General features: G+C 53.1%; 1 pseudogene; it reads left to right on the top strand.

The window, feature by feature from the left end:
* Positions 1-257: 257 nt before the first annotated feature.
* Positions 258-375, top strand: LOC137625127 (5S ribosomal RNA; annotated as a pseudogene).
* The last annotated feature ends 10,802 nt before the right edge of the window (positions 376-11,177 follow it).

Genomic DNA, 11,177 nt, shown 5'->3' with positions numbered 1-11,177 from the left:
GGTGTGGCGATCCCGCCGCGGCATCGCAGGGTTTTTCCCCAGAGAACTTTCCCTGCTTTCCTCATGGCCGCTCAGGAGCAGGCTTCCGCCCCCTTCGCTTTTTGGAGGTCTGGTCAACCCCGGTAGGCTCGAGTTCGACCTTCTTCAACACCGGGACAAGCTTCCAGGTCTTTACCAAGAGTGAGGGATCATGGCAATTTGCTAGGAGCCTTCTCTACTTCTGCCTCAACATCTGGAGTATCCAGCCATGATATTGAGTCAACGGTCATTCCAGTTGAGAACACCGCTTCTCGTCCGATCAGCGAAGTTAAGCAACGTTGGGTCTGGTCAGTACTTAGATGGGTGACCGCCTGGGAACACCAGATGCTGTTGCCTCCTTCTCCGAGCCTTCCCTTCAGTTGACTGTGGCAAGGCTGAGGAGAGTCGCAGTTCCTGTTCTCAGTCAAGCAGAGCTTTCAGCCCTACCTTGGAACGTTTCCTGGGTCTCTTTTCCTCATTGTCCCGTCTAAAGTCCCGAACGGTCGCCTCAGGATAAGTTCCCGGTGAGGCGGTCCAAGTTCCGGTGGTATCAAAGCAACGATTAACCGGACTTTCTGGCCCCTATGGGACCAGCCGAACGTTTAGACCTGCAATGGGTGTTGACCTATGGAACCTCTTGCATGGGAGTGGATATTCTCGTCCTTTCCCCACATTTTGATGCTGTTCTCAGACTCGTCAAAGAAAAGGGGGGGGGGGGGGCTGTTCCGGTTCAGTAGAGATACTGAGATGATCCGAGGTCCTCTCAATACCACTGTCGGCTCGCTCATTCCGGGCAGAGGAATGTTCTCTCCGACTATCTGAGCAGAGCCTCGCAGATGGAGGGTACCTGGGGGTCTTTGGCCTGTAGTAACCAGCAAGTCCTGGCCTGGGGGACCTGATCGCGACAGCCTGGAACTTCAAGCTTCCGCTGTTCTTCCCCCCGGTCTCAGACCCCAAGACTCTTTGGCAAGATGCTTTCCGGTGACGGTGGGACAACATCGACACCTGCGTCTTCCCACCATTGTTGTCTGTTGAGAATGGGTTTCAACACAACCAGGTTGTCTGTCAACCTTTCGATGGCCCTGAGAGCTCCACTGTGACTGTACGCAGAACGGTTTCCGGACCCTCTGCTTCCCCTGACGGAACTCCCGGGAGAGCTTCTTCCATGGCACAGGCTACTCAAACAATCACACTACAACATCTTTCACGAGCCGTTGCTTCGCTTCGGCTTCATGCCTGGAGACACTACGCCGCCTCCTCAAGAAGAGACAACCCGCTACAGTCGCGGAGTGGAGGTCGCGTCACCTGCGATAGTCATCGGCAGGGGTCTACCAGGCGAAGTGGAGAGTCTTCTGTGGTTGGTGTCGTGGGAGAGATACCTCTTCCCTCGAGGCCTCTTCTCCAGCAGTTACAGAGTTATTGCTTTTCGGCGGGAGGAAACTCTTTTCCGCTCTCGGCAGCGAAGCCTTTCGCTCAGCCTTTCCCTGGCCTTCAGGCTGAAAGGAATAGACTTTTTCCTTCCCGCTGGACCTTTCTTCGCTCATGCGAAGCTGCGAACGTCCCTGCCCCCTGTCGGAGTGAGACCTCCTTCATGGAGCATGGTTCGGACTCTTTAGTCCACTAAGAGATCTTCTCAAGAACCATTACGTCAGGCCTCTGATCGTATTCCGTCTTGGGGGACGGTGCTCCTGCTCACTCTGGCCTCAGCCAGTGTGTAAGCAATCTTCCTGGTCTCGTCCAACTCCGCCCTTTCAAGAGAATAGGGGTAGGCAACATTCAGGTTCGCTCCTGAGTTGTTTGCTAGACTCATAATCTTAGGGTCCTGGGCCTTCGGTCCAACTCCTTCAAGATTTCGAGTCTCCATTCTGTATCAGATGACCCAAACCTTTTCCTTCTTGCCAGTAAAGGAATCGAGGGGTTATCTTTGAGAACAGCTGCAGTTTGTCCTCACGTGTAGCGGGGTTGGGAGCACAGGATGGACACAGGGGAGAGTCTCCAGTATACCTCTTCAGCTCAGACTCAAGGACACTCATCTCGACCTGAATCCAGACCCTCCCCCGTCACGTCGCCCTACAGCACGATGTCGGGTACATCGCAACGTCCCTCGCCTTCGAGTAGAACTACTCTGTGACGCAGGTGCTGCAAGCTGGAGTCTGGAAGCATCTAATGACCTTCGCAGCCCGCTTCCTGCAAGACGTGACCCACAGGAGTATCGATACGTTTCTATCGCTCTATGATGGCTACACAACAGCTGGTCTAACCTCAGGCTCCTTTTTGGAGAGGTAGCAGAAGGTTGAGGGCATTGTTATCAGGTTTTGTCTGCATGAACGAAAGAAGTATGTCTGGCCCTTACTTCTTTCTTCATCGTTCCCTCTGCTGGGGAAGCAGCATCCTGGTCTCTGCATAGCTGACCTCAAACCTCTGCAGGTAAACCATGCTTCCTTGTGTTCCGAGTATTGAGTCAATACTGTCGCGTCCCCCATACCCTGACGAGGTGGTATTGGGAATGTCCTAACCCAGAGTTCCTTCTGGAACTCCAGGTCAACTGCCTAGGACGGGTCACACTTTCTTCCTTCACACACAAGCTTATGTAGGCCACACGTTTCCTTGCGGAGTAAGGAACTTGTGAGGTGCAGGGACTCCTTTTCTCGAGTGCGACTCACTCGGATTCTAAGTCCCCGGGTAAAGCCAAAGTCAGTAAGGCTGGGGACTTTCCACCCTTCCTAAGGGGTAAGTCACCCAATGTATATAGCGTGGTTTGTATTTCGGTTACGGAACAAATGACAAATTCGGAGATAATTTGTATTTTTCCTAACCATACAAACCTTAGCTATTTACACATATTTGCCCGCCAGCCCTGTCCCCCAAGGCAAGTCCTACCTCTAAGTGAAGTGAAGCAGTTCACTGGTGTGTGAGGGGGGGAGGGGTAGCTAGCTACCACTCCCCTACCCCCTTGCTAACTAGCGCGGGGGTAATACACCCTCGTTAAATTCTAATGGGTCGCCATTTCAGCTACGACGAAAGGTAAACCCAATGTAAATAGCTAAGGTTTGTATGGTTAGAAAAAATACAAATTATCTCCGAATTTGTCATATTTCACTTGAAATGACGGACACCTGACTAGGACAAAGGTTTCCACGGAAAATGATTTGGTGGAAGGGATATGAATAGACCACTTAAAGAGATAAGGGAGGGGGGTAGGGAAATATTAACTGACAACCCCCTTGTGCAAACTGTCAATACGTATGGATTCGTGATTAGTTAACGGGAAAACAACGGAGTCTAGAGGACGTGAATGAACTAGAATGGGAAACTTGTCCAGAGCAAGTATTTATGTGAATTCGGGGTTTAACAAGGTAATAACAAAATAAATAAAAGTAATTTTTAAACATTAGTTGTTTTGTAACCGAAATACAAACCACGCTATTTACATAGGGTTATTACTTTCGGCGTAGCTGAAATGACGAGCCATTAGATTTTAACGAGGGTTAAACTACCCCCGCGCTAGTTAGCACGGGGGTAGGGGAGGGGTAGCTAGCTACCCCTCCCCCCTCACACACTGGTGAGCTGCTTCACTTCACTTTTGACTCGGATGATGAGCAGACGTCTCTGTCCCGTCCTCGCATGGGAGCCATTAATGTTTTGTCTTTACTTAATTACTTACTTTTCTTATACTTAATGTATATGTAAACATTCTTATGTTTATGTATATATTTGAGTATAGAAATACAGTAAGTTTCCTTTTCAGTGTTTGTGTTGTGTGTGTGTGTGTGTGTGTGTAGGAAGTCCACTCAATTGTATGACAATATCTCCGTGTGGTCCCAGGCCCCCACTTCTCTTACCTTAATAATTCCTGTTTGGTTTTTTCCTGGTCCTCGGGCGGTTATGCTCTTGGTGCTGAGCGACCGCTTTTGTAACCATGCTCTAGGGGCTGAGCGGTTGCAAGGCTGGACCATGAAATTCGTGCGATTATGCTCTTGGTGCTGAGCGGTCGCACTTGCAGCTACGCTCAAGGGGCTGGGCAGCTGCAGGAGCTCCTCTTCGGAGGGTTCCTCTTTATGGTCAGCTTGCTGATCCAACAGCCCTAAGGGGCGCCTTCATCAGTTCTTCTGGTCTCTTCTACGAAGTGTTCTCCTCTCTCATTCGCGAGAAGGACACTCATAGAGAATCCTCTTCGGAGGACTCCCCTGCTGTTGTTGCTGAAGGCTCAGTTCCCCCCTCCGAACATCCTTCGAGGGGGCAGCTGAGTCCAACGGTCTCTCCTTCGAGTGTCTCTCTTCCTCTGGGGAGTTCACTAACAGAGACTCCTCTTCGGAGGACTGATGATGGTGTTCCTGTTCATGGTCGTCTTTATCTTCAGCCGTAGAGGATCCTCCTCAACGAGAACAGACCGTTACAGCTGCATCGCTAGACCTTTCGGCAGGTAGTTTGCGATCTCCGACACCTGCCAGACCTTCTTGTCTTCCATCTCCGTTCCTGGACGCAGATGCGCAGTGGGCGCTACTCCACCCCGTTTTCCGACGGGCACCGGTCCCTTCGCGTCTAAGGGCTTATCTCACAATGTGAGTAAGTCCCTTAGTGCCAGGTTTTTACCTGTGCAACCTCGTTCTCCTGCGCGCTCGCGTGCAGTAGTTCGCAAATACTCTCCTGCTGTGGACCAGTCTTCTACTGAATCAACACTCCAGCGATCTCCTGTAGCTGAGTCTCGCCGTAGATCTCCTTATCGCCAACGCTTCTGGGACCTTCTGTACGGCTACGCGCCTTGTGCACCAATGGTCTCCTGAACGCCCACGATCGCCTGCTCGCTGGCGCACATCTGGTCGCCCTTTTCTGATGTGCGCAATGCACGCCAACGTTCGCCCTCGGTGCCCACGATCTCCAGATCTGGGCGCAAGCAGGGAGATTATATTCTTTGAACTCCACGTTCACCCGCTCGCCAGCGCACATCTGCGCCCCCTTTCCTGATGTGAGCATACGCGCCGACGTTCGCCCTCGCACCCACGATCTTCGGATCTGGGCGCAGGCAAGGAGTTTATTCCTTCGCCTCCTCTCCGACGATCTCTCTGGTTCTGCACCCTCGCTGATATCTTCTGGCCACGCAACTACGTGCCTACGATCTCCCGGTTCCTGCCTCGTCGCGCGCAGTTCAAGAAGTTCCTACGCTAGCGCACAGGCGCTCACAGGTTCTTCTTGACTCGCAGCGCCCTTCTGGAGTTTCGCGCCAAGCGCGGTTCCAGTTCCAGCGCGCCAACGCACCAGCACGCTTCCACTTCACACTGCGCCGCCCAGGAGACACCTAAGCTAGCGCACGGGCGCTCACAGGCACCCCTGGGCTCTCCTTGCGCGCCAGCGATCTCCTAAGCGCCCGCACGATTCTTCGCCTGCGAGCAAACATTTTCAGGGCCAACGCTTCAATCGTCGTAGGTTTCCTACGCGCCCACGCGTTAACTCTCCTGTACGCGATTGGTCGCTACGAGCCATCGCTCGCCAAGACGCGCCATCGCTCGCCAAGACGCGCCATCGCTCGTCAACGATCCATCGCTCGCCAAGACGCGCCATCGCTCGCCAAGACGCGCCATCGCTCGCTTACGCGCCATCGGTCTCCCGGCCGTCTGCGCTCGCCCGTCTGCGCTCGCACTTACGACCACGCGCCCACGCGCACATGCCCACCCATGCTCGCCCGCGCGCGAACCAACGGTTTTCCATCGTGCGATCGCCAGCCCCCGGCCGCCTGCGCTCGCCCTTACGACCGCGCGCCCGCGCACATGCGCACCCATGTTCGGCCGCCTGCGCTCGCCCTTACGACCGCGCACCCACGCACCCATGTTCGGCCGCGCGCACCCATGATCGGCCGCGCGCACCCATGATCGCCAAGACGCGCCATCGCTCGTCAACGCGCCATCGCTCGTCAACGCGCCATCGCTCGCTTACGAGCCATCAGTCTCCCGGCCGTCTGTGCTCGCCCTTACGACCGCACGCGCCCGCGCGCAAACCAACGGTTTTCCATTGCGCGAGCGCCAGCACGATTTCGTCCGCGATTCCCGTTGGGTTTCACAACACGGGCAACCTGGCGAGTCCTCTGGAGCGCGTACTTCCAGATCATTGTAGGCACGATCTCTCACCTGTAGACGCAAAGCAGCGCCCGTGCAGAAGCAGGAAGAAGCTTCAGAGAGGTCTGGGCAACATTTTTCTCCTTCTTTTCAGGCAGGCCCCATCATCTCTACTCCTCAGGATTGCCCGATCCCCTTCCCTTCAGCGGGAGTCGCTGACACTGCGTCTGTCAGCCGTCAGCAGAGGAGGTACTTCGAGATCATGGGGGAACCTGGTTTAGCCCTTCCTCTCCACCATTCCGTGGAAGGGGCTTACCAGGGAGTTTTTCTCTCGAGAAATTCTCCGCCCGGCAGGTGACATTCTCGTCTTCGGAGATTTTAAGCCAGGAGAAAGCCGCAAAGTGTGCCATGCAGGCCACTTCGTGACTGGTCGTCTGGCTTGGATCTCTGGGCATCCTGTTGCGATCCGAGAATTTGTCCAAGGAGAGCTCCAGGAAGGTCATGGAAAACTTTCCTCCTCTCGGGCACGAGCACCATCGTTTCCCGGCTCTCCAAGTTTCGAACTTGTGGGCAAACTCGATGTTGAAGCATTGAGATGCAGTGACCGAGAGCTTCCTCTCGGAAGTCCCAACCATGGATGTCAGCAATCTCAGACACTCTTCCATCCTTGGAAAGACCTTGTTTTGAGCCCAAGGACGGGGAACGGACAGCTGAGAGGTGGAGAAAATCGAATCACGATTCGCTCCTCCAAAGGCGCTTACATCCAAACCCTACAAGCCTCCAGCGCCTCATCAACAACAGCCTCGTCAGCCTAGGACATCGGAACCAGCCCCGGCAGCTAAGGCAAGGTGTCTAAACAGCAGCCCCCTCCTGTCAGAGACAAGAAGGGCGGGAAGTCCTCCTGGGGAGGCTATAATCCTAGAGGGAGCGGCCGAGGCCGCAAACGCTAGGATTGGCAACCCCCCTGCATGGTTCCCACGGGGGGGATGCCTAAGGTTGAGCGTTCAGGTGGCAGCAACTCGGGGCCGATTCCTGCACGATCTCCGCGATCAGCCAAGGATATCGCGTCCCGTTCTTTACATCTCTACCTCCACTGACAGCGAATCCAGTGTCGCTGAGCTCCTATGCCATGGGATCGGCAAAGGGGCTAGCCCTTCGGGCAGAAGTCGAAACCATGCTCTAGAAGGATGCTCTCCTAAAGGTCATCGACGGTTCCCCCCCCAGCTTCTTCAGTCGACTCTTTCTTGTAAGAAAGCGTCTGAAGGCTGGAGACCTGTCATCGACCTCTCAGCCCTGAACAAGTTTGTCGAACAAACTTCGTTCTGCGTGGAACAGCAGAGTCGATCAGGCTTGTAGTGAGACCACAAGACTTCATGTGCACACTGGATCTGAAGGACGGGTACTTCCAGATCCCAATCCATCCGTCTTCCAGGAAGTACTTGAAATTCAGCCTAGACAACAAGATATACCAGTTCAAGGTGCTGTGTTTCGATCTCTCCACAGCACCGCAGGTGTCCACCAGAATGTTCACCCTGATATCTTCATGGCCACACAGGAGTGGCATCTGTCTCCTTCGCTTTCTGGATGATTGGCTAAGCCAGGCAGTCTCGGAATCGACCCTTCTTCGACACCGAGACAAGCTTCTGGGACTTTGCCAAGATCTAGGGATCACGGTAATTCTCGAGAAGTCTTCTCTGCTTCCATCTCAACAACTGGGATATTTAGGCATGATATTAGACTCCAATCTCCAAGCCTTCCCATCAGATGACAGGATAGCAAGGCTGAGGAGAGTCGCAGAACCTTTCTTGAGACGAGGAGAGCTTCCAGCCCAATCTTGGTTACGCCTCCTAGGTCACCTTTCCTCCTTGACCAGGCTAGTTCCAAACGGCCGCCTCAGGATGAGATCCCTGCACTGGTGGCCCAAGTTCCGGTGGAATCAAGACAACGATTCCCCGGACATTCTGGTCCCTGTGGGACCTGCGGAACGAATGGACCTGCAGTGGTAGTTGACCTACGGAAACCTTTGCAAGGGAATGGATCTTTTCGTCCTTCCTCCGCATTTTATGCCATTCTCGGACTCGTCAAAACAAGGGGGGGAGGGCACGTTCTGAACCAGGCCTATGGTCAGAACCAGAAGGGTACCTCCACATCAATCTGCTAGGAATGAAGGCCGTATTCTGGCCCTTCAACACTTCCAACAGACCCTGGCGAGTCACTCCGTGAACGACAACTCCACGGTAGTGGCTTTTTTCAACTAGCAGGGAGGTACCTTTTCATAACAGCTTTCTCATCTTGCAGTAGAGATACTGAGATGAATCGAAGTCCACTCAATACCCTATCGGCTCGCGTCATTCCAGGCAAAGGAATGTGCTCTCCGACAGTCTGAGCAGGGCCTCACAGATAGAGAGTACCGAGTGGTCTTCAGCCCCCCTGGTAGCCAACAAGTCCTGGCCTTGTGGACCTGTTAGCGACAGCCTTGAATTTTAAGCTGCCGCTGTACTACTCCCCAGTCCCAGACCCCAAGGCACTCTGGCAAGATGCCTTCCTACAACGGTGGGACAACATCGACGTCTTCGTCTTCCCACTGTTCTGTCTGTTGAGAAGGGGGCTCAACAAGACCAGACTATCGGTCAACCTGTCGATGACTCTGATAGCTCCGCTGCGGCATCATGCAGAGTGGTTCCCGAAACTTCTGTAGCTCCTGACGGAACTCCTGAGAAAGCTTCCCCCATGACACGAGCTACTCAAACAACCACACTGCAACATCTACCACAAGCCGTAGCATCTGTCGGCTTCACGCCTGGAGATCATCCAGCATCTCCTCACAGAGAGAGGTGTTCCGCAACAGGTTGCGGAGCGGATGTCTCGACACCTGCGAAAGTCATCTGCAGGGGTCTACTAGGCGAAGTGAAGTGTCTTCTGTGGTTGGTGTCGTGGGAGAGGTACCTCTCCCCTTGATGCCACTATTCCAGCAATAGCGGAGTTATTGTATATCGGCGGGAGGAAATGGGCCTTTCGCTCTCGGCGGTGGAAGCCTATCGCTCAGCCTTAAGTCTGGCCTTCAGGCTGAAAGGAATAGACATTTCCTCCTCGCTGGATCTTTCTTCGCTCATACGAAACTACGAACTTACCTGCCCCAGTCGGAAGTGAGACCTCCTCCATGGAACATGGTTCGGGCTCTTAGGGCTCTTAAGAGATCTCCTTGCGAACCATTACGCCAGGCTTCTGATCGTCACCTGTCTTGGAAGACGGTGCTCCTGCTCGCTCTGGCCTCGGCCAAGCGTGTCAGCGAACTTCATGGTCTCTTGTACGACGTCGCCCATTCAAGAGGATAGGTGGAGGTAACGTTCAGGTTCGTCCCTGAGTTGGTTACTAGACTCAAAATCTTGGAATCCCGGACCTTCGGTTTGACTCCTTCAGGATTTCGAGTCTCCGTTCTGTAACAGGTGACCCAGTCCTTCTCCTACTATGCCCAGTAAGGAGTCGGAGGGGTTATCTTAAAGAACAGCTGCAGTTCGTCCTCACGTGCAAGCCCTGTTTGGGAGCATAGGGAGGACGGAGAGGAGGGTCATCAAGAATACCTTTTCAGCCTGGATTCAAAGGGTCATCCATCACGCCCTGAATCCAGACCCTCCTCCGTGACGTCGCCTTAGAGCACACGATGTCAGAGGCATCACAACGTCCCTGGCCTTCAAGAGGAACTACTCTGTGACGCAGGTGCTACAAGCTGGAGTCCGGAAGCGTCAAACGACCTTCACAGCCCACTACCTGCAGGACGTGACCCACAGGAGCCTTGATACGTTCTCTATCGGCCCTGTGGTGGCTACACAACAGCTGGTCTTAACCTCAGGCTCCTTAATGGACAGGTAGCAGAAGGTTGAGGGCATTGTTACCCTGTTTTAGACTGCATGAATGAAAGAAGTATGTCTGGCCCTTACTTCTTTCTTCATCCTCCCCTCTCTTGGGAAAAGCAGCATCCTGGGTTCTCTGCATAGCTGACCTCAAACCTCTGCAGGGTAAACCATGCTTCCTTGTGTTCCTAGTATTAAGTTGATACTGTCGCGTCCCCCATACCCTGACGAGGTGGTATTGGGAACGTCCTAGCCAAGAATTCCAGCTAAAGGACTTCGGGTCGACTTCCTACGACAAGTCACACTTCTTCCCTCCACACACAAGCTTATGTAGGCCGCACGTTTCTTGCGTAGCAAGAAACTTGCGAGGTGCAGGGACTCTTTTTCTCGAGTGCTGCTCACTCGGATTCTGAGTCCCCGGGTAAGCCAAAGCCAGTAAGGCTGGGGACTTTCCACCCTACCTAAGGGTAAGTCACCCTATGTAAATAGCGTGGTTTGTATTTCGGTTACGGAACAAATGACAAATTCAGAGATAATTTGTATTTTTCCTAACCATACAAACCTTAGCTATTTACACATATTTACCCGCCAGCCCTGTCCCCCAAGACAAGTCCTACCTCCAAGTGAAGTGAGGCAGCTCACCAGTGTGTGAGGGGGGAGGGGTAGCTAGCTACCCCTCCCCTACCCCCGTGCTAACTAGCGCGGGGGGTAGTTTAACCCTCGTTAAAATTTAATGGCTCGTCATTTCAGCTACGCCGAAAGTAATAACCCTATGTAAATAGCTAAGGTTTGTATGGTTAGGAAAAATAAAATTATCTCCGAATTTGTCATACTTAGCCGGTGGATATATATATAACTAACGTCTCTGACGTACGGCAGAAAATTCAAATCTCGGGGGCAATCGTAGATTGGGAAGCTTGGTGTACTACTAGCGCCACCACTCGCCAGGATACTGGAACCATTCCACAAGTCCTTAGTTCTTCTCTGCCGCTGTGGTGACAACATTGAAACTTTCATGCTCGCACATAACCTCCTGTTTTCTACAGCTTTGGTGAAGTACTTGTTTTTTGGGTAATGGCATTCGCTTGGTTGGATTTTCTTACGACTTTTCTTGAAACTCTTTTTGATTTGACTATTTTTGACCCTTGCTTGTTTGAATCTCTCTCTGGATATTCCAAAATGGCCGACCCTTCCCCTGTGTATAAGAAATGTGTGAAAGTCTGTAATACCTGCCTCCTAAGGCCTTGATTGATCCCCA

The sequence above is a fragment of the Palaemon carinicauda genome, chromosome 31, assembly GCF_036898095.1.
Source record: "Palaemon carinicauda isolate YSFRI2023 chromosome 31, ASM3689809v2, whole genome shotgun sequence".
Taxonomy (NCBI): Eukaryota; Metazoa; Arthropoda; class Malacostraca; order Decapoda; family Palaemonidae; genus Palaemon; species Palaemon carinicauda.
The sequence above is the reverse complement of the archived record's forward strand: the minus strand, read 5'-3'. Positions and strand labels throughout refer to the sequence as shown.